Source organism: Lynx rufus, unplaced genomic scaffold (assembly GCF_022079265.1).
Source record: "Lynx rufus isolate CCGP_SWC_20201006 ecotype Redwood Valley unplaced genomic scaffold, mLynRuf1.p SCAF_4, whole genome shotgun sequence".
Lineage (NCBI taxonomy): Eukaryota > Metazoa > Chordata > Mammalia > Carnivora > Felidae > Lynx > Lynx rufus.
In genome coordinates this window covers 93,861,355-93,884,201 of record NW_025814856.1, presented here as the reverse complement: position 1 = coordinate 93,884,201, position 22,847 = coordinate 93,861,355, and positions in this window count along the sequence as shown.

The following is a 22,847-nucleotide window of genomic DNA, read 5'->3' as shown; positions in this document are numbered from 1 at the left end:
TTCATAAATGTAGTACACAGTAAAAGATATTTTATTTTATCAATATATTTTATGCAAATTTGTTATCTGTTTATAAAAACAAAGATAAAGATAAAATTTAATCATGAATTTAAGGTAATAGGACCACAAAGTCAATTTTACCAAAATCTGTATTCTTGGTGGTAGCACTTTATAGTCTACAACCTTAGGTAAGTTGCTTAAGCTTTCTATGCTTTAGTTTCATTATATTCAAAATGGAGATAGTACTGCCTGTTTTATGAGGTTATTTTCAATGAGATAGAATATGGAAAGCATTCAAATAATTCTTGGGACATAATGGATATTAAAGAAAAGTTACCTACTATTTGTATATTATGGGGATAAATCTCATCTTGTAAATTGCTTTGCTACAAATGGCCATGAACAATATAAAAAATATTTCTTTAAAACTGTATTTTAAAAACTAATTACAGAAATGTATATTCATGTGCTTTATGAGAAATCACTGTGTTGCTAAATAATAAAGACTTTTCAGGTTTTTGAGGCAGGGATCCTAAAGAGGACACTTAGAAAAAAATGCTCTGGGATAAAGTATAATAATCAAGTATAAAAACAGAAATTTATCCAGGAAAATTTAAGACAATAGAGTGTCCTAAAAAGTAAAAAGCATAAGTAGAGTGACCAGTATCTGGTTCTTATGGTTGAGCACATAGGAAGTCATGGAGGGAAGGAGGAGAAGGAAATGTGTAAGAGCAAATCAAACAGAAGAAGGAAATCAGAAAATCATTTCAGTTTCCAGAACTTTCTGAGACAAAAGACACAGAATCAGAATACCAGAAACAAGGTAACTTAGCTTTAGACAATCAAAGGAGAGAAAAGTATTCATAATAATCTGTTTGTTAAAATAAGGTATAAATTCTTCAGTTTTTAATACAGACCCAATAAGCCCAAGCAAGTTATGGACCAGTTATAAATCTAGAACCACTTCCTATGGGGAATGATTAAAATCTCTGAAAGCACATCAATCATAAAAATTATCTGAAAGGGATTCTAACAGGCAGAGTGTGCTTAAATTAGAATTTTATATGTTGAATTGATAAAACTCTTTTTGAAAGAAAAATAACATTTTGTAAAATCCACACGTGATCATTTTTAAGTTTATAGGAACACTAAAAAGTGCATATTTATTAGCAAAGTCTTACACTTACACTATCCATAAACAACTGAATTTTCCATTAGGTAACCGCAGCCACCTCTCTAGAATTTATAAAAATAAAATAAAGATAAATATTGTTGATTATTGATTGATAACCATTGATAAGTAGATAAAGGGAATATTTGAACTCTAGATAAAAATATACAATATTTAATTTTTAAAACGTTTAAAATTTTTTTGGAGAGAGAGTACATGCAAGCAGCACAGGGGGAGAGAGAATCCCAAGCAGGATCCACAGTCTCAGTGCAGAGCCTAATGAAGGGCTCAATCCCACAAACCACAAGATCATGACCTGAGCCAAGATCAAGAGTCAGATGCTTAATAGATTGAGCCACCCAGGTACCCCTAATTTAAGAAAAAAATAAATTATAGTTGATATACATTATCATTTTGGATGTACGATTCAACATTTACATACATTACAAAATGCTTACCATAAGTGTCATGTGTCACAATAGCGTCTTTACAATATTGACTAGGTTCTCTAGACTGTGACTTCCATCTCCATGACTTATAACTGGAAGTTTGTATTTCTTAATTCCTTTCTATTTCACCCATACCTCCACAATTTTCCCTATGGCAACCATCAGGTTGTTTTCTGTATTTATGAGTCTTTCCTACGTGTTTTAATTTTTAACTTCTAAACATAGGTGAAATAATACGGTATTTGTCTTTTTCTGGCTTATTTCACTTAGCATAATACTTTCTAGGTCTATCCATGTTACCATAAATGACAACGTCTCATTCTTTTTCATGACTAATATTTCATTAGATATGTACACACCACATCTTTATCCATTCATCTATAAATGGATATTTAGGTTGCTTCCTTATCTTGACTATGCATATATTCCACAATAAACATAGGGGTTGTATATATCTTTTCAAATTAGTGTTTTCATCTTTTTCAGGTAAATGTCTAGAAATAGAATTATTGGATACATTGTGGTTTTGACTTGTATATCTTTATATGTATCTAATAACTCCTAATAATTAACATTGCATATCTTTTTATGTATCTGTTGGTTAATCTGTATGTCTTCTTTGGAAAAGTATCTATTCAGGTCCTCTGCCCATTTTTTTTAATCAGATTTTTTCTTTTGGTGTTGAGTTATAGAAGTTCTTTATATCTTTTAGATATTAACCTCTCACTAGATATACTGTCTGCAAATATCTTCTCCCATTCAGTAGGCTGTCTTTTTGTTTCATTGATTGTTTCCTTTACTGTGCAAAAGCTTGCTAGTTTGATGTGGTCCCACTTGTTTATCTTTGCTTTTATTTCCCTTGCACGAAGACACCAAATCACAAAAATATTGCTAAGACCCATGTGTAAGAGTTTACTATGTTTTCTTTTAGGACTTTTAAGATTTCAGGTCTTACCCATTTAGATTTTTAACCCATTTTGAGTCTATTTTTGTAAATGGTGTAAGAAAGTGATCCATTTAATTCTTATGCATGTAGTTGTCCAGTTTTTCCATCACCATCTGTTGAAGAGACCATCTTTTCCCTATTGTAATCTTGCCTCCTGTATTGTAGATGATGAATTGACCATATAAGCATGGATTTCTGGATCTATATTCTGTCTATTGATCTGTGTATCTATTTTTGTGTCAACACCACCACACTATTTTGATGACTACAGCTTTGTTGAAATCTGAGATTATGATACCTCCAGCTTTTTTCTTGTTTCTCAACATTGCTTTGTCCATTTGAAGTCTTTTGTGGTTGCATAGAAATTTTAGTATGATTTGTTCTAGTTCTGTATAAAATGCTATTGGTATTTTGATAGGGCTTACATTTAATCTACAGATTGCTTTAGGTAATATGGGTATTTTAATAATATTCTTACAACACATGAGCATAGGACATCTTTCCCTTTATTTGTGTCATCTTCAGTTTCTTTGATATGTGTCCTATAGTTTTCAGAGTATAGATTTTTTACCTCCTTGGTTAAATTTATTCCTAGGTATTTTATTCCTTTTGGTGCAATTGTAAATGAAATTGTTTTCTCAATTACTCTTTCTTTTAGGTCATTAGGGTATAAAAATGCCACAGATTTCTGTGTATCAGTTTCATATTTTGCAACTTTACTGAATTTATTTTTCTAATAGTTTTTTGATGGTGTTTTTAGAGTTATCTACAGTATTGTCTCATCTGTAAATAGTGAGTTTTACTTATGAATTTGGATAGCTTTTTGTATGATGGGTACTGTAACTTTCAGTACTATGTTAAATAAAAGTGATAAAGTGGTGGAAGTGGACATCCTTATCTTAATCCTGATCTTAGAGAAAAAACTTACAGATGTTCAGCATTAAATATGATGTTATCTGTGGCTTTATTACATTGAAGTATGTTCCCTCTATACCCACTTTGTTGAGTTTTTATCATGAACAGATGCTGAATTTTGTCAAATGTTTTTTCTTCATCTATTGGTATCAGGACTTTTAGCCTTCATTTTACTAACGTGTTATGCCATATTGATTGACTTACAGATACTGAACCATCCTTGCATTCTTGGAAAGAATCCCTTAATATTTGTGGTAAATGATCCTTTTAGTGTATTCTTGAATTTGGTTTGCTAATACTTGGTTGAGGATTTTTGAATCTATGTTTATCAAGGATATTGGCCTCTTTTTTTTTTTGGTTAATTTTTTGTTGTGCGTGTGATTTTGATATCAGGATAATGCTGGCCTTATAAAATGAATTTGAAAGCATGGCTTCCTCTTCAATTTTTTTTGTAATAGTTTGAGAAAAATACATAGTAACTTTTTTAAACGTTTGTTAGAATTCACCTATGAAGCCACTAGGTTGATTTTGATCACTAATTTCATTACTATGAATCAGGTTGTTCAGATTTTCTTTCTTCCTGATTTGGTCTTGGAAGTTTGTGTTTCTAAGACTTTATCCATTTCATCTAAACTGTCCAGTTTGTTGGCATATAAATTTTGTAATGGTCTCTTAAAATTATTTCTGTGGTGTTGGTTGTAACTTTTCTTCATTTCTGATTTTGAGTACCATTTCCTGACAAGTCTGACTAAAGGTTTATCAGTTTTATTTCTTTTCAAAGAATAAGCTCTTAATTTCACTGCTCTTTTCGATTGCTTTGTTAGTCTATTAGTTTATTTCTGCTCTGATCTTTATAATTTTCTTTCTTCTATTAACTTGAGGTTGGTTTGTTCTTCATTTTTTATATCCCTCTAGGTTTAAGTTTAGGTTGCTTGAAATTTTTCATGTTTTTTTTTTTAAATTTCTTTTTAGTGTTTATTTTTGACAGAGAGAGACAGAGCACAAGCGGGGGGGGGGGGGTGGGCAGAGAGAGAGACACACACAGAATCCGAGGCAGGGTCCAGGCTCTGAGCTGTCAGCACAGAGCCCAACACAGGGCTTGAACGCACGGACTGCGAGATCATGACCTGAGCTGAAGTCAGATGCCCAACTGACTGAGCCACCCAGGCACCGCTGGGATTTTTCATGTTTTTTAATGTAGGCCTTGAATCACTATAAAATTCCTTCTTAAAACTGCTTTTGCTGTCTCCCAAAGATTTTAGACTGTTGTGTTTTCATTTTAATTTGTCTCCAGGTATTTTATTTCATCTTTGATTTCTTTGTTAACTCACTGGTTATTTAGTAGCATGTTATTTAGCCTCCACCGTTGTGGGTTTTTTTCAATTTTTTTATTATAATTGATTTCTAGTATACCATTGGGGTTAGAAATGATGCCTCAATGATTTCAGTCTTCTTAAGTTTATTGAGGCTTGCTTTATGTCCTAACATGTGATCTATCCTGGAGAATGTTTCAGGTACACTTAAAAAAATGTGTTATATCATGTTGATTTGCAGATATTGAACCATCCTTGCATCCTTGGAAAGAATCCCTTATGAATGTTGTTTTTATACAGAATGTTCTATATAGATCTGTTAAGTTTATCTGGTCTAAGGGTCATTCAAAGCCACTATTTCCTTACTGATTTTATGTCTAATCTATCCATTGAATGTAAGTTGGGTGTTAAAGTTCCCTACTATAATTACATTACTGTCAGTTTCTCCCTTATGTTTGGCAATATTTATTTAGTCACTCCAACCATTCATGCATAGTTACACTTGTTATACAGCTTGTTGGATTTGTCCTTTTATCATTATGTAATGCCCTTTTGTCTTGTTAGATCACACAAAATAGATTTAAAAACAAACACTAAGTATGGCTATCCTAGCTTTCTGTTTCCATTTTTATGGTATAGGTTCTATTCCTTCACTTTTAGTCTGTATGTGTGTTTAGGTCTGAAGTGTGTCTCTTGTAGGAAAACTATAAACAGGTCTTTTTTGTTTTTTATCTTTTCAGTCATCTTAGGTCTTTTGATTGAAACATTTAGTTCATTTGCATTTAAAGTAATAATTGATAGGTATATATTTAGTGCCATTTTGTTAATTGTTTTCTGGATATTTTTGTAGCTCTTCCCTGTTCCTTTCTGTTTCTCTTGTTCTCTTCCTCTGCAACTGATGACTTCATGTTCTTCTTAGATTCCTTTCTATTTATTTTTTTGTCTATCTATTATAGGTTTTGGTTGGTGATTACCAAGAAGTTCATCTAGAACATCTTCTCTCTATATAAAATCAATTGGTCTCTATATTTTCAATTGGTCACCCAAGTTTGAACACATTCTAAGGGCACACTATATTTTTACAAAGTTGTTTTATGCATACAAGGTCTTATCTTTATTGTATGCATCTTTTAATTTTTGTAGATAAAACCAAGTTTGCGAATTTTGTCTTTCAACCTTTATACACCAGCTTGAAGGATTTTCTTTATAATCTTTACTATTTGTCTGCTTTTATTAGTGATATTTTTCTTTCATTTTTTTTTAACTTTTAGTTATAGCCATTTCTTTTCCACTTAAAAGAAATACTAGAGGAACTTCTTTAAGACTGTAAGACTGCTTTAATAGTAATAAACTTCTTTGACTTTTGTCTGGAAATTATCTCTCCAATTCTGAGTGATAATTTTGGTAGAGTGTTTGTAGTTATAGGTTTTTTTTTTTTCCTTTTCAGGACTTTAAATTATGCCATTCCCTTCTGGCCTGCAAGATGTCTGTTGAAAAAGCAGGTGAAAATATAATGGACTATCTAAAACAAATATAATACTGTCTTGTTGTGCTTATGACAGGCAAAATTCAGATGTATGAGAGACACAGCATAAAAGAGGACATGGAGGCATTGGAGTATATTGTTGCAAAGCTTCAATACTATGTGAAATGATACAATATTGTTTAAAGTAAATTAGGATATATTAATGTTATATTGTTTGTGTTGGTGAAACCATTAAAATTAAAAAAAGATAAAAGAGGGGCGCCTGGGTGGCTCAGTCAGTTAAGCGTCCGACTTCAGCCAGGTCACGATCTCGCGGTCCGGGAGTTCGAGCCCCGCGTCGGGCTCTGGGCTGATGGCTCAGAGCCTGGAGCCTGTTTCCGATTCTGTGTCTCCCTCTCTCTCTGCCCCTCCCCCGTTCATACTCTGACTCTCTCTGTCCCAAACATAAATAAACGTTGAAAAAAAAATTAAAAAAAAAAAAGATAAAAGTAAGAAGTCAATAGTGGAAATAACACAGAATCATAATAACCATTTTGTTTTTCAAAACGGTATAGAAAAGGGAAAAAGCACAGGAAAGACTAAAAACTACCAAAAAATTTAAATTGTAACAAAAACCTATAATTTTATATATAATATTCTAAACACCCAGCCCAAAACATTGTCTAATTAAATTTTAAAAGACAAAAAAAAAAAAAAACCCACAACTCATACTATTAAAATAAATCTATTTATTATATGAAAACATAGATATGTTAAATTAAAATGATGGGAAAGATGTTTAATAGCACTAGTAATCAGAAGAAAGATGGATTGGCTATACCAGTACCAGACAATGCAGATTCCAAACAAAAGATATTATCGGAGGTAAGAAGGGAAAAATCATAATCATAAAAAGAAATCATTAAGAAGATACAATTTTATGTGTATATTCACAGTTCCTTCAAAAACTATGAAGAAATTGAGAGAACTGGTGAAAAAAATAATTTATAATTTTAGGGAGAGACTGCACTCCCTCCCAGAGAAAGGAATGCACGAAGACTATCATTAATCACCATGAGCTAAGTGAATGTGTCAAACAACAACAGCACAACACACAATTTCAAGCACTCACCAAACTTTCACCAGGTGACCATATTTTGGACCTTAAAATGAACTTAATCAGATTTAAAAAAAATTCTAAACAAAAAACAAACTAGAGTTAGTAATAATTTAAAAAGATATCTTGAACATTTCTCAGAGACTTGAATGTTAAAAGGACACTTCTAAATAAGATTGGATCAAAGAGAAAGTCACAAGAGACATTAGTAAACATTTTGAATTAAATAAAAAATGCATTTTTAAACATGTGTGCAATGCAGCTCTAGTGCCTAGAGTTTATACATCATAAACTTATATTAGAAAACAAGAATAATCTCAAAGTACATCTATCTCATCTTGTACCTTAAGAAATTAGAAGAAAATTAAAGTCAAAGCAGTAACGAAAGAGAAGAAAACTTGGAGCTAACATGAATATAAATATAGCTATAAAAATAGAGAAGGATTTGCCAAAGACAATGATAAATGACTTGTATACAGAAAATATAAAGAACTCTCAAATTTTGCCGAAGAGAATATAAATATCCTATTTATTTATTCATTTTTAAAATTTATTTTGAGAGAGGGAGAGGGAGAGAGAGAAGGTAGGGGCAGACAGACAGGGGAGAGAGAGAATCCCAAACAGGCTCTACACTGTCAGCATAGAGTCCAACATGGGCCTTGAACTCACAATCTGTGAGGTCATGACCTGAGCTGAAATCATGAGTCAGACACTTAACCGACTGAGCCACCCAGGCACCCCAAACATCCAATTTAAAACAAAAATTTACAAAAGGACAGAAACTCATACAGACATGCTGGCAAAGATATGGGTAGCAAATACGCCTGTGAATCTAAATTTACTCAGTATCATAAGTCATTACATCCATGAAAATATAAGCTATAATGAGATATCACTACACATCTATTAGAATTGCTATAAAACAAAAGCAAAACAAAAACAAATAGACCAACAAACAAACCCTGGCAATTCCGAGTTCTGGTGAGGATGAGGTACAGATAGGGCCCTCAGACCTATTTTTGAGAATCCAAGGGGATATGACCATCTTGGAAAACAGTTTTGCAGTACCACAAGAAGTACAACACACACTATGGTGTGATGCAGCAATCCAACTCGTAGGGATGCCATGTTTCTCCAAGAGAAAATTTCTCCCAGAGAAATGAAATAAGACTTGCATACAAAACAAAAAACAAAAAAAACAAAAAAACTATTGGTGAATACTTTTAGCAGCTTTCTAATTGCCAAGAACAGGAGAGAATCCAAATGTCAACCAAGTGGTGAGTGGATAAACAAATTGTGGTGCAGCTAAATGATGATTTAACATTTAGCCAATGACACAAAATAACTATTAACACATGTAGCAACACTGAGGAAACTAAAGGGCATTATATTAAGTGAAAAAAAGTCAAATTTGAAAGTCTGTGTGCTTTAAGATTTCATTTATATAACATTCTGTAGAAGGCAAAGTCATAGGCATAGACTTCTTACCAGTGGTTGTCAGGGGACATGAGTGGAGGGAGGGGATGACCACAGACTTGTGCTCAGGAACCTTTTGATGTAATAAAAATATTATCTATATTCATTATGGTGGTGGTTATGCAAATTATTTGTCAAAACTCAAACCTATACACTTACAGGTAAATTTTACTCTAAGTAAAGAGTTACTGAAAACCATGAGAAAATGGGGAGCACCTAGGTTGTAGATATACAGGTTTTAATGTACATTTTTCAACTTTGTTCTATGCTTGGAAATTTTCATATAAAATATTTAAAAACAAAAATTTTCCCCCCCAAAGAAAATCCTTATGATAATATCAGGAGAAAAAGGTTACTAATAAAAATCAAAAAATTTTTAGATGAATTTAGCCTAAACAAACTACAAAGTATATAATTTTCCACTTCAGAGTCACAGGAGCAAGTAAATGACTCTAAGATGCCATTTTATCAACATTCATCTAGTCATAAAAATTCACATTTGTATTTACCTTCAAGTTTATAAATTCAATTTTACATATAGGATCCCTTTTGACCTAAATAATCATTAAGTTGGATAAATGGCATTACATTCAAGATCTAGAAACATCTACAGAGCAATTTAGTAACATGCATTAGGTCTATAAACCAAGACCAATGACTCCAAATCCTGTGTCAATTTTTTTTGTAAATTTCTATATTGAAGCATAATATTCAGAAAAATGCATATATTGAAACAGAATATGTACTCAGAGAAGTTCACAGATAAAGGTACAGTTCAATGCATTTTCACAAACATCCATGTAGCCAGAAATGAGATCAAGAACTAGAATATCCCCAGCATACCAGAGGTACTTCAGTCTTTTTTAAGGAAGATCAGTGTAGGAAATGAAAGTTTCATAAAAATTTAACGCAGTGGTGCTATCGTCAGTATAAATAACCCTCCCTTTAAGGGGTCTTTAAATAGTCAACTATTTTACTATATTTTAAATGATTACTTATATTTATTTGCATACAGCATTTTAGGAACATAGATACAGGCAGAGCAATAGGAAAACAGCTCCCAAATAGCATCGATTAGTAGTCAGAATTTATACAATTACAAGCAAGTCTATATAAAAAATTTATTGATTGTTTTTAGCCATAAGCATGGTTAGAATGCATTGACTAATGGGATTCACTTCCCTAGTCAAACACAATTTTTAAGATATTTATAAGCATAACCAAGATGACCTTAACGTTCTTCTCATTTTGACTAGACCTTAGACAAATGTCTTCCTGAGTATGGAATTAAGCACAGAAATAAACTCATTCATGTAAAGTCAACTAATATTTTGACAAGAGAACCATTATTCAATGGGGATAAGATAGCAACTTTAATAAATTTTCTGGGACATTATCTCAAAATTAAGCAAAGACTTAAACAGGAGACCTGAATCCATAAAACTTTTAAAAGAAAACATAGGGGAAAAGCTTCCTGATCTGTTTGTCTTGGCAATGATGTTTTTGGATAGAACACCTAAACACAAGCTATAAAAATCAAAATTAAACAAGCACAACATGCAAAAAAAAAAAAAAAAAAGAAAAAAAAAGAAAAAAACGAAAATAAAAATAAAGAAAAACAGAAGAAAAAACCCACAAATCACTCAATTTAAAAAGTGCAACAGATCTGAATAGACATTTCTCTGAAGATATTCAAATGACCAACAGGTACATAAAAAGGTGCTTAACATCACTCATCAGGGAAACACAAATTACAACCAGAAGGAGATCTCCCTTCATACCTATCAGAGTGTTTAGCATCAAAAACATAAGAGATAATAAATGCTAGTGAAGATGTGAAGAAAAGGGAATCCTCATACACTGCTGGTGGGAATGTAAGCTGATGCAGCCACTATAGAGAACAGTGTACAGGTTCCTCAAAAAATTAAAATTAGAACTCCCCTATGAACTAGCAATTCCACATCTGAGTATGTATCCAAAGGCAACAACAATGAAAATCACTATCTTGAAAATGTATCTGCACCCTGGTGTTCATTGCAGCATTTATAATAACCAAGACCTGGAAACAACCCAAGTGTCCAGGACTAAGAAAATATGATTCTCTTTCTCTCTCTCTCTCTCTCTCTCTCTCACACACACACACACACACACACACACACAATTATTCAGCCTAAAAGGAAGAATTAAGTACTGCTATTTGTGACCACACAGATGGACCTTGAGAACCTAATGCTAAGTGACAGAAGTCATATTGAGAAAGACAAATACTGTATGACCTCACTTCTTATATGTGGAATCTATAAAAACAAAACAAAGCTCAAACTCATAGATACAGAGAATAAATTGGTGACTGACAGAGGTGGGAAGGAGGGTTGGGGAAATTAGTGATTAGTGAAGGTGATTAAAAGATACAAACTTCCAGTTATAAATAAGTTCTAGGGCTATAATGTACAACATGATAAGTATGGTTAACAAATTGTCTATTTCAAGGTTGCTGACAGATTTAAATGCTTTTATCACAAGGAAAAAAATTACAATTATATGAGGTGAGGAATGTTAATTACATTTGTAACAATTTCACCATATATCAAATCATTTTGTTATAAATCTTAAACTTACACAATGCTAGGTGTCAATTATATCTCAATAAAGCTGGACAAAAAAAGACCTGGAAAGTATCTCTTGGAAACATAATCCTCACAAGAAACAGAGCCCCTATATGCCAGGGTCTGTGGGAGGGTGGAGACCCAACTTTGATAACTGTGGATTAGTCAGCACAGACGGCAGTAACCACATGACCATCCCCGCTCCTCCAACATCCTCCAGTACTTTTCTACTAGCTCACCCCCGTGCTTCACAACTCTCTTGGCTTTTGTTGCAGGGGAGTTGAATTTTCTCTCTCTCTGCTACTACAAGGGCCTTAAGGTAAGTCTTCCTTGCCTATTTAATTCCTTCTTGCAGTTTTTCTTTGCTAAGCACCGCCTATATTCTAGGTGATATGCCATAAACTCAGACCTTGGATCTACTCGGGTAAATAATTAAGCAAATATAAATGAGTGTGATCAGTGCAGTATTCACACATTTACAAACTTGCTATAAAAAAGCAGCTAAGACAGGGTCTCCCCCTCAACCCCCACTCTCTGGAGTAGGAGGGATGTTAGGAAGTTACAGATTAGAAGACAAAGCTGAACCATGAAGGAATTATGGAAAAAAGCTTCATCATATGAGGGGAATTTACCAAGACAATACAGCATGAATAACAACATGGGGGTGCAGCAGGATTCTCCCACAGAGGGACAGAACACCGAGGCCTTTCTTTCCAGGAAGCAGCTTTATACTTGCCAGTACAGGCTCAGTGGGCTAAGACCCCAAAAGGCTGAGCCCCTAGCAGAGTGGGGTATAGCCTTTTATGCAATTTCTACTTGTTTGTCTTTCATATATGGTGACACATTTAGTCTGATCGGACACGGTCCAAGTTACAGAGTGTGTCAGAGCTACGCATACGTATATAGGAGTTGATTGGGTCACCTTGCTGTTCTTTGTTCTGAGAAGGCTTCCACCGCATTCCTTAGGGAGGGGCTCTACCTCTGCCACAGGGGCACAGAACACAGAGATCATGATATTTGGGGAATAAGAGGTCAAGAGTCGCTGTAACATAGTGTCAGCATGTTGGTGAACCAAAGAGTGAGATCTTGTTGGGGTGACTGGTAGACTGACCGCATTCAATTTATGAAAATTTAAGTAATCCCAAGTAGTCTGGATGCCAGGAATTGTAAAGGGAATAGAATTAGATCAAAAGTGATGAAATACAGGTATCTGAATATTCCTCTGCTAGCAGTGTAAAGGTTTATTGCTGGTACACTGCATCTTCATTAGGATTTGGGTGGGAGAAAGCCCTCACTTTGTAGGGCTTACAGATTTCCCTGATGTCAACACTCCCACTGTGGCTGATTTCAAGCTGCCAAATGTTTAATAACCAGATTTCAGATCATCCTTACTGTTTAACAATTGTGTTCTCATGAGCCAGTGCAGTCCGTGCTAGAATACCACTGGTGTCAGGGGAAGAGAATGGGCTTTGTCTAGGTGAAATAGAGGAGAATATGGACTCATAAAGCAGCTGTGTTTATGGATAGAAGGAAATCTAATTAGGGGCATTATAGAAGTGAAGCTAAGGGTCCACTAAGAGGTGTTAATCACATTATAAGCAGTCTTTTCCCTAAGGGCCTTTTAAACAGGCAACTACTTAAAAGTCAAATAATGCACATCAGAGGTCAAGTAATGCACCCATGGTCACCTACTTTCTCAGTGTCAAAGCCTGGATTTAAACCCAGTCTGGCGCATTCCAAAATCCTACACAAGGTTGAGGGGTTTGATTCAGGTTCACCTGGAAAATGAACCTAACTGGATTGTTCTAACAATTAACATACTATATATTCAAAACACCTAAAACAACACCTGATATCTTTAAACATTTATGAAAGGGCAGCTAGCATTAATATTGTAATTACCATTATTCTGGTCTTGCCACAACCAACATGTTTAGTTGAAGGTGTCAGGACAGTGACACAACAATACATCAGAAGGTGTTAATACAGAAAGCAATTTTCTGTGCTTAAGAGGTTTACAAGCTGGGGAGAATAGTACATTTAAATTGAGGTAGGTTTTGAATTTTATTTGTTAATCCTCTCTGCTCCAAGTATAAACTAAATCTTATAAAAACAAATCTACTTAAATTGGAAGATCAGCTTCTTTTCTATCATCACAGTGGAATAGGCTTGACTGGTAATGGTCAGCTCATCACATTCCCTCAGCTTAAAAGCTAAGATAATGGCCCTGTAAACAAACACTGTTCCTTTTATTGTCCTGCTAAAATCAGAAGTAGAATTGAGTTTTGAATTATTCAGGTAATGTTCATAATCCTCAAGTAACTGAAAACTCTGTGTCCCATGGAATATTTCCGACAGGAGAAAGACACCAACGCCCAGCCCAGCTTTGACCACTGGAAATTATATAACCTGTTGTCTATGTCACACACCACTGAGTTTAGCATCTGGGCAACGAGTTAGCTGCACCGCGGGTGAGATAAACCTTTTAATCTATGTACAAAGTAAGAATCTTTTTGGCCACAGCTTTATAACCTCTGGTGCTTTGGACCTACAAATAAATCACTCATAAAATAGAAAATCTGGCAGAAAATTTGGGACACTAAAATAGCCTGCAAATTATTTAATTTTAGAAATTCGATAACTGCTATCAAACACACATGATGAAGATGAATGTATCTCTTGCAATTTTCACAGTTTGGCACTCCAGAGAATACCTGCAAGGCAAGGTCACCAGAGCTGGGATTGTGTTCACACTTTTGAAATTAAGTCCTTGATAAAGAAAATATCTTCACTCAAAATTGAAACATACATTCACAAACAAGAATCAACACACAATAAAGTACTGCTTCTGACTGAACAATTCCTGATAGTACTCAATGCAAGTCAATGCCAAAAGAATGCATGTCACATTACTTACTGCAGAAAAATTGCTATGTTATGTAATTACATTCTTTTTATAGTCACTAGTTTTGTTTAATGTTTATTATTATTTATCACCCTAAGTTTCAGCCTTGGCATACACATTCTCACTGTGAAAACAGTGAGTCATTTGTTATTTTGTTCTGACCAAAAATAAACATACTACAGATTTGCAATAAAAATTATAACTGTTTTGCATGCTAGCATGAAAGGGATGTTTGCAACCAAAGCATGATGTTCCAAAAAAAAATTATTTAAATTCTGGCACAGAGGGCAAGTTGAATTTCTTTTCTCAGCAAAGTCTCAAGTGGAAAACAAATATTTGCCCTATCTCTGGAGTGAACTTTGATTCTGTTTGTTTAAAAGGAAAGGGGAGTCACATGATGAGAATTATGTGAAGTAAAATTTTATACGGCATCCGTTTGAAATCTTTTCCCCCTTAACCACCCCCAATTGAAATTTTTTTTTTTTTAATTTTTTTTTTTTCAACGTTTTTTTAATTTATTTTTGGGACAGAGAGAGACAGAGCATGAACGGGGGAGGGGCAGAGAGAGAGGGAGACACAGAATCGGAAACAGGCTCCAGGCTGTGAGCCATCAGCCCAGAGCCTGACGCAGGGCTCGAACTCACAGACCGCGAGATCGTGACCTGGCTGAAGTCGGACGCTTAACCGACTGCGCCACCCAGGCGCCCTGAAATTTTAATTCAAATCGGTGGAGGTGAACTGCCAGTTGGCCTCACACCCTCTGTGGCATGACTCTTGAATCTACTTTCTCGATCTTTTGTGCATCCCTTATGGAGGGGATTGTGATGATGAGATGTTTTAAATACAACATGCTAACAAAAAGTTTTAGGGGTAGTGAGGTCAACAGATCAGGAAAACAACTGCTATTGAAAATAATAATAAAACAGTACTCACAGTTGCCAAGAGGAGAGGGCACAGCATGCCACAGGAAGCCCCACGGATGAGCAGGGAGGGGGAGGTCTGCCAGGGGTGGCGAGGTAGGGAGAGGAGCTGTGGGCAGGAGTCTTTATTGTGGTTTCCCCGGATAAGCACAGGTGAGGCAGGGCAAGCAGATTTAGCACTGGCTAGTTTGATATTTTCACTGGGCCCCGGGACCCTCGTTTTCTGGTACCGGGCCTTGGGGCTCATTAAGGCAGCTGTGTAATGGCCCGGAGTGCAAGAGCCCAACTCGTTAGTCATATGGACTCTGCACTGGTTGGTCTGTATTTGAAAAATACATCCTTAGGAGGAGGACTCCTCCTGAGAACGGGGCGGGGAAGGCAGAAAGACAAGGCAAAGTGATTTAAACATATTATCCACTTTTCCAGAGTGAGGCAGGTCCAGCATATGCATGCAGGGCAGCTATTAAATGGGGAAATTTACAAAAGCTACAAACACGGTAAATACAAGAGGGATGACTTACTGTCGTACAACCGAAGCATACGACACACGTAGAGGGTGCTGTGGGCAGACCACGTTGATTCCTGTCACAGGGCTGTTGAACCAACACTGCTTGAGATCAGCTGCTAAGGGATCACAGCTTTCTCCTCTGGAGATGTGCTCTCAGCCAGTGGTGCTCAGACTTTGCTGTGTATCAGAATCACCTGAGGAGCTTGTTAAAACTACAGATCACTCGGCCCCACCCCCAGAGTTTCTGATTCAGCAGGTCTAGGCTGAGGTCCAAGAAACTATCATTTCTAACGAGTTCCCTGGTGATGCTGATGTGCTGGTCTGGGGACCGTACATTGAGAACAACTGCTCTAAACTGACAGGAGTCACCTCCACTGGGGATTATACCCTCCAGAGTCAAGGAATGACTGATAGGGAGTGTAAAAGTCCAGCTAACTTGCCTCAGATCAGGATAATTCTGTGCTGCGATCCATGCTCCAGAGCTCTACATGAGAACAGCCTGTGGCAGCTTACTCTGTATTTTTACCAGGTGTCTTGCCCCACCCAGAGCTGTTTCCCTCAGTCCCTTAAAGGTTTCTCCTTAGTAAACCATGGACGCAACACATACTACTCAGTTTTTGTTTTTTAGGATACCCAACTTAAGAAAACAGATTTCTACACAAACTATCTATTACCAAAACTTCATCTAAGAATTAGTTTATCATTTTAAAATTTGTTTGTCCTCAATATTCTTATTGATCCTTAAACACAGCAATGGTTTTTGATGGTGGTCAGTAGTAGTCAAAATGCTCAGAAGGATGCAAAGTGTAAATAATGGAAAAAATGGAGGTAATTGGGGATATTTGTAGAATAGAAAACAAAAGGGAGATTAGTTACCCTTGTCAAGAATATCCAGGATCTACTTACTGATGGCATTTTTTTTTAACAAGGTGAATTAAAAAGAAATGATTCTACCTTCTGGCACTTTACACTATAAGGGATTGCCTGAAAATGAATTTACATTTTTGGGAGGGGATGAATTCACACGCTGAGTATTAGGGGCAATAGTTTGATATCTAAACTAACTCCCCACAGTTGATTTATTTCAATTTAATAAAATGTAATTAAATTATATGCATGAAAGAATAAATGAATTAATATACACTTAATAATCTAAATATATCAGATATCGGGCTACCCATTTTCTCCTATACCATTTATTTCATCCTTACGATTAAGGACTCTGAACAAGTTTTCAGAAAACAAAGAAATTTGGTGTATTTTTAAAAGATAAAGCAGAGAAAGAGCACAGACCCACTTAGTGTTGCTATTTTCCTGTCAATAATATAATGCTGTTAATACTGTTAACTGATTCTAATGAAGTAATATATGATTAGTGTCCTAATTAGTGTTACGGATTCATGAATAATTAATGTCGTGCTTACCAATGATTTCAGCAAAACAGTGCAAAATGTGGGACTACCTCTCCCTCACCCTCTTTCAAACTTTTGAACAAAACTTAGGAAATTTAATTCCAACTCCAGAAGAAAAAAGGACAAGTATTTTTGACCTCTACTTCCTTATCAGAAGCTAAAACATGTGATGGATGAGGTGCAATAGTGAGAAAGAATTGGAGTAGATATTTCTTAAATTACTACTGAGGACAATTCATGTAATGAATTTATGCAGTTCAGGCACCAACCTGTGTTCCAAGGCTATGGTTTAAGAAAAATAGTTTTGGTCTCATCAGACTGTTTTAAGATGCAGCATGTTGTAGTAGAATGAGTCCAATATCGTGTGTTCAAATTCATGTTTTCCCACTATTTTCTGTTTTATCTAAATCAAGTTATGATTGTTCTGGATCTCAATTTCTTTATCTCTAAGTTGGTGATGTTAATGCCCATCTCGATAGTATGTTGCGAAGATAAAGTAATATATGTAGAGTTTTATACATCATAGCCAAAATATCGCAGGTTCACAATTTCCCCTACTTTTAATTTTGTCTATGGCCCCTTCTTTTAATCAACACATAATATGTGCTCCAGTCAAGCTAAACTACTATTATCTATAAACAAACCCTGTAGGATCTAGCCCTCCTACCTCTTTACACCTCATGCAATTCACCTTAATTGCTGTTCTATTTTTCCTAGCCTTTCTAAACTAGTGTCCACAATTCTCTAATGCAGTGTGGTTTATTCCTCCTATGAATATCCAAGGATACATCTTACATGGAATTTGGCCCATTTTGCCATGTATTACTCTTGTACACACGTTATATCGTTGATGTTATTGAGTGCCGTGTTTTATTCTACCTTTTACAAGGGTGCCCTTTGTATACGTTCCTGTAGAAATAATGACATGAAAAAGCATAACTATGTTAGCAGTTGTCTGTTTGCCTCCCACACTATATCATAAGCTCTTGGAAAGGACTATGCATTTCTTCTATTTCTATGTTCTCTATTTCTCTACATATTCCTCTACATACTCTGTGTCTCTCTGCATTTCACCTCAGTAGTGCGCTTGCATTGGTACTTCCACTTTTGCAACCATATGGAAGTTCCATTGTAGAGGCATATATATCCAAGTCAATGTTTCATCTTGACAAATTTAGTGGAAGTTTTAATATGTTCAATAATTTAATGGCTAAAATCGGTAGCTACTAATCTGAAGAAGGGACATTTGATACATACATGATGGGAGAGCTCCTACTGTGTTTGATCTTCTCTGTGAGACAATCACAGGTCCAGAGGCCATTAGATCCTAAGGGACCTGGAATCTCCAAGAAGTAACTCACAAGTCATAATCAGGTGGAGTTAAAAGTACCTACCATGTCATTGGAGTCAGAGCTTCCAGGACCCCTCCTCTTAGATGGTGACTGTCCTATCTTCCTCCTGAATTTCCTCAACCTCTGTAGCTACTCTTGCTGATTTATGCTTAGTGGATCTGACTCTACTTCCCAGTATTACTCATCATGATGTGTTATCCTCATTTGGACCTCCTGATCACTTTATGTTTTACTCCAGAGTGAGACTGGTGTGATTTTGACCCTATACTGATACCTAATATCAGACTGCTTTCCATTCATCTTTTTTAGTACTGCCCGTTGTCTGACTGCTGAATCCTTCCTAGCATTACAACCAAATGTAATCTTTTTTTCTGTGAAAACAACCCTGTAAAAATATGGACATAGAATATTCCCCCCCACCTTTTTTCCCCAGACATAGCAGAACTTCTTCTGACTTATTTGGGTCCTCCTCATCATCTTGCCACTGAGGCTTATTAACTTTGTGTGCGATGTCAGGAAAGAGAGGTGCACAAACCACACTGAGAAACCACCTCACACCTGTCAGAATGGCTAAAATGAACAACTCAGGCAACAACAGATGTTGGCAAGGATGCAGAAAAAGGGCAACACTTTTGCACTGCTGGTGGGAATGCAAACTGGTGCAGCCACTCTGGAAAACAGTATGGAGATTCCTTAAAAAATTAAAAATACAACTAACTTAATCCCAGCAATTGCACTACTAGGTATTTATCCAAAGGATAAAAAAATACTGATTCAAATGGGCACATGCATCCCAATTTTGATAGCAGCACTATCGACAATACCCAAATTATGGAAAGAGCACAAATGATTATCAACTGAAAAATGGATAAAGAAGATGTGGTGTGTTATATATAAATATACACACACATAACGCAATATTAATCAGTGATCAAAAATAATGAAATCTTGTCATTTGCAACAAGGTGGATGGAACTAGATTGTATTATGCTAAGTGAAATAAGTCAGAGAAACATAAATATATGATTTGACTTTTATGTGGAATTTAAGAAACAAAACCGAGGAACATAGAGGAAGGGAAGGAAAAATAAAAACAGAGAGGAAGACAAACCATAAGAGACTCTTGAATACAGAGAACCAACTGGGGATTGCTGGAGGGATATTGGCTGGCGGGATGAGCTAAATGGGTGATGGGCATCAGGGAAGGCACTTGGGATGAGCAGTGGGTGTTGTATGTAAGTGGTGGGTCACTAAATTCTACTCCTGAAATCATTATTACACTATATGTTAACTAACTTGGATTTAAATAAATGAATGAATGAATGAATGAATGAATAAATAAATAAATAATAAATAAAAAGAGGGGTGTGTTTTTCCATAGACATCTCAAGGAATAGGGACTCTACAGGCCTCCCCAGTTCCTCAAGGCATATAACTTTCGGAACCAATTCACAGGCAAAACCTGAATCTGAATCTGCCATATAGACCCAGGAAGAAACATCTGGATGAATGTTTTGAAGACATACAAACTATAGCTATGTGTTTCAGGAATCACTCATAAAGAAGGCATAGGCAATGTTGTCTCTAGCAAGCAGAGTAATGTAATTATGACACCTCTAACAACACTTAGACATAAATATTCAACCTATGTGGACAGGTAATAGATCACACCTTTTGGCAGAAACAAAAGCAGAAAGTACATTTGTTTGGTTTTCAGTGATATGAAATACCAGATTTTTTTCAAAATTTTGGACTCCCAAAGAATATGCGTTGCACTGCTGGGGAGTATGCTGAAAATAAGTTTTCACCGGGGTAACTAGAGAGTTGAGAAATGTAACCAGATGTTTCAAGCAAAAGAACATCAATCCAGTCAGAGATAATATGTTGGTGGGTTATGTCAACATGAGCTATAATGAGGCCAAGACCAAGGCCATGCCCATGGAAAAACCATCAGGGATGAGAAACAGTGATGAGCAGGAGATGACTGTATAATGATCCGTGCTAAATTGCATAACCTTTTTCAGAGAATAAATCTGGGCATGCAAGAAAAACATCACCAAATCAAACAAAAATCCTCTTAGACACCTCCACACTCCAGCCTCAACAAAGTGGCCAATTTCCAATTGTTGGATATTGGATAAGCATGATTCCAAGTGTTCTGCATGGTTGTACTTCCATTGTTCTGCTGAGCTTTGACTTTGTAGACAGATTGTCTGGGTCTCATTTGAACCTATAGGTCTTTTAATAAACATGTACATTCCACTCTCTGAAATGCAAATCACTTTCATGATCACTGGGAAACGTGAACTGCAAGCTACTTTTCTATTTTATCTCATTAGCAAGAATTCATTTTCCCTTTAGATATAAATATGATGTTTGGGTAAAAAAATACAGGATTCTGTGAGATACATATTTTTAAGTTATATTTGCTTTATAGTTATTTTTAAATTTAATTCCATTTTCAAAGGAAAATAAGGCAACCTGGTTCTTCATTGAGATACATTTTAACTTCATGAGTTTATGTGTCTTACAGACAAGGCTTGAATAATACATGAAAACTTGACTTCACCATTTGTTTAAAACTTGAAATCAAGATGCATTTTACTTTCATCTCAAGCATTAGTAGAAAAGGCGAGGAACATCATTTTCCTAACTCTAAAGTCCAACCGCATGGCCAATCAAGGTTGATTGATTGAAGATGTCAAAAGAGTGGCAGCCAATATCCTGTAGTCTGCTGACCTTGCGTTCCAGAAGACAGATTAAAGCAGGCTGTCTTTTTCTAAATTCAAATGGATTGGGGGGAAAAAAATCTTTGTGCCTTGATCCATTAGGGGGTCTGTGCTTAATTGATCTTTGACTCTACTGCAGCTGAACAACTTAGTGACACTGACATGAGCACTTGTTTACAAAATGGTAAGTTAGGATGATAGTTCACCTCCAGCTTTTAAACAGAGTAACAACTTAATAAGGTGATGAAAACAAACTATATAAAAACTATGAAACAGCCCCAATCAAGCAATATTCTATTAAATTGCCAACATTTAAAAGTTTTCATTAGCAGTGATAGTTTGCATACCTTGGTAAGCTTCATATCCATACACCCAGCATATTTGCTGCTGATGTTTTCAGTATTTAGCCTCAATATTATTTTCAATATTTAAAATCAGCTTGCTATAATACAAAAATAATTCCTGCATACCTACTGTACAGTGACTACAGGCAGTGTGCAACTCACTACTCTTCGGTTAAATAATGAGTTGTTTGCTACTTCAAGTTACATAAGAACTTCGGATGGCTGTATAACTTGAAAATAATTTTTGGTGTCAATTTTTATTATAAAAACCAATTCTTAAAAGTTTTAAGGTAATATCCTGTTGTAGATTACCATGACAAAAAGTTGCAAGTGTTCTTTCATGCTCGTGATTTTCCTTTATTTATAGCAAATTGAAAATATTCAATTGCTTTCTATCAAATTATATATTTATTACTTGCAAAATTTATAAGGATATTTTGAATTAATTTCCTTGGCAGATAGAGAAGTGAGTTGTCATTGGATGTAATCTCAGCATAATATATTCACCATAAAATTATAAAGTTTGGATGTAATAAGAAACATACAGATAACATACTGTGTGACTTTAGAATATCCTCCTCCTCAAACATATGTAGTGATTCATTCATTTCCTATTATTTTATGTTAAGAAAATAAAATTTCCCTCATGGATCCTTAAGCATTCTCAAGAAAGAGTGTTCAAATACTTAATGTATTTGATATGTGTGTTTGTGTGTGTGCGTGTGTGTGAGAGAGAGAGAGAGAGAGAGAGAGAAAGAGAGAGAGAGAAAGAAGGAATTATATTAATTTATCCATGTGTGTACTCTGTTGAATAGTCATCATAATAAATTTCATTAGATCTAAAACAGCATTAATTGCAAGATGCATTATTTTATTTACTAACATAAAAGATAACGTCTGCCAATTAAACTGTGACACAGTACTAAGCTGACATCAATTGTATGATACATTCTGATTTCAGGGATGTAGGACATGCAAAAGAAAGTACACCTTAGACTAACTGAACTATGGTAACTTCATCATGTAGGTCACACAACCATGCTCTTCCCAGTGATTCCTCTGGCCAATAAGAATGTGAACAAGAAACACACTATGCTGGTGTTCTTTCATTTGTGTCACAGTCTCCCATGTTGTGTCATCGTCTTCACTGCTTCTGACAGTTGGAGTGTTCCAAAGTTCACTCCTCAGACTTCTCTCCTCTGCCTATTTTCACCCCATA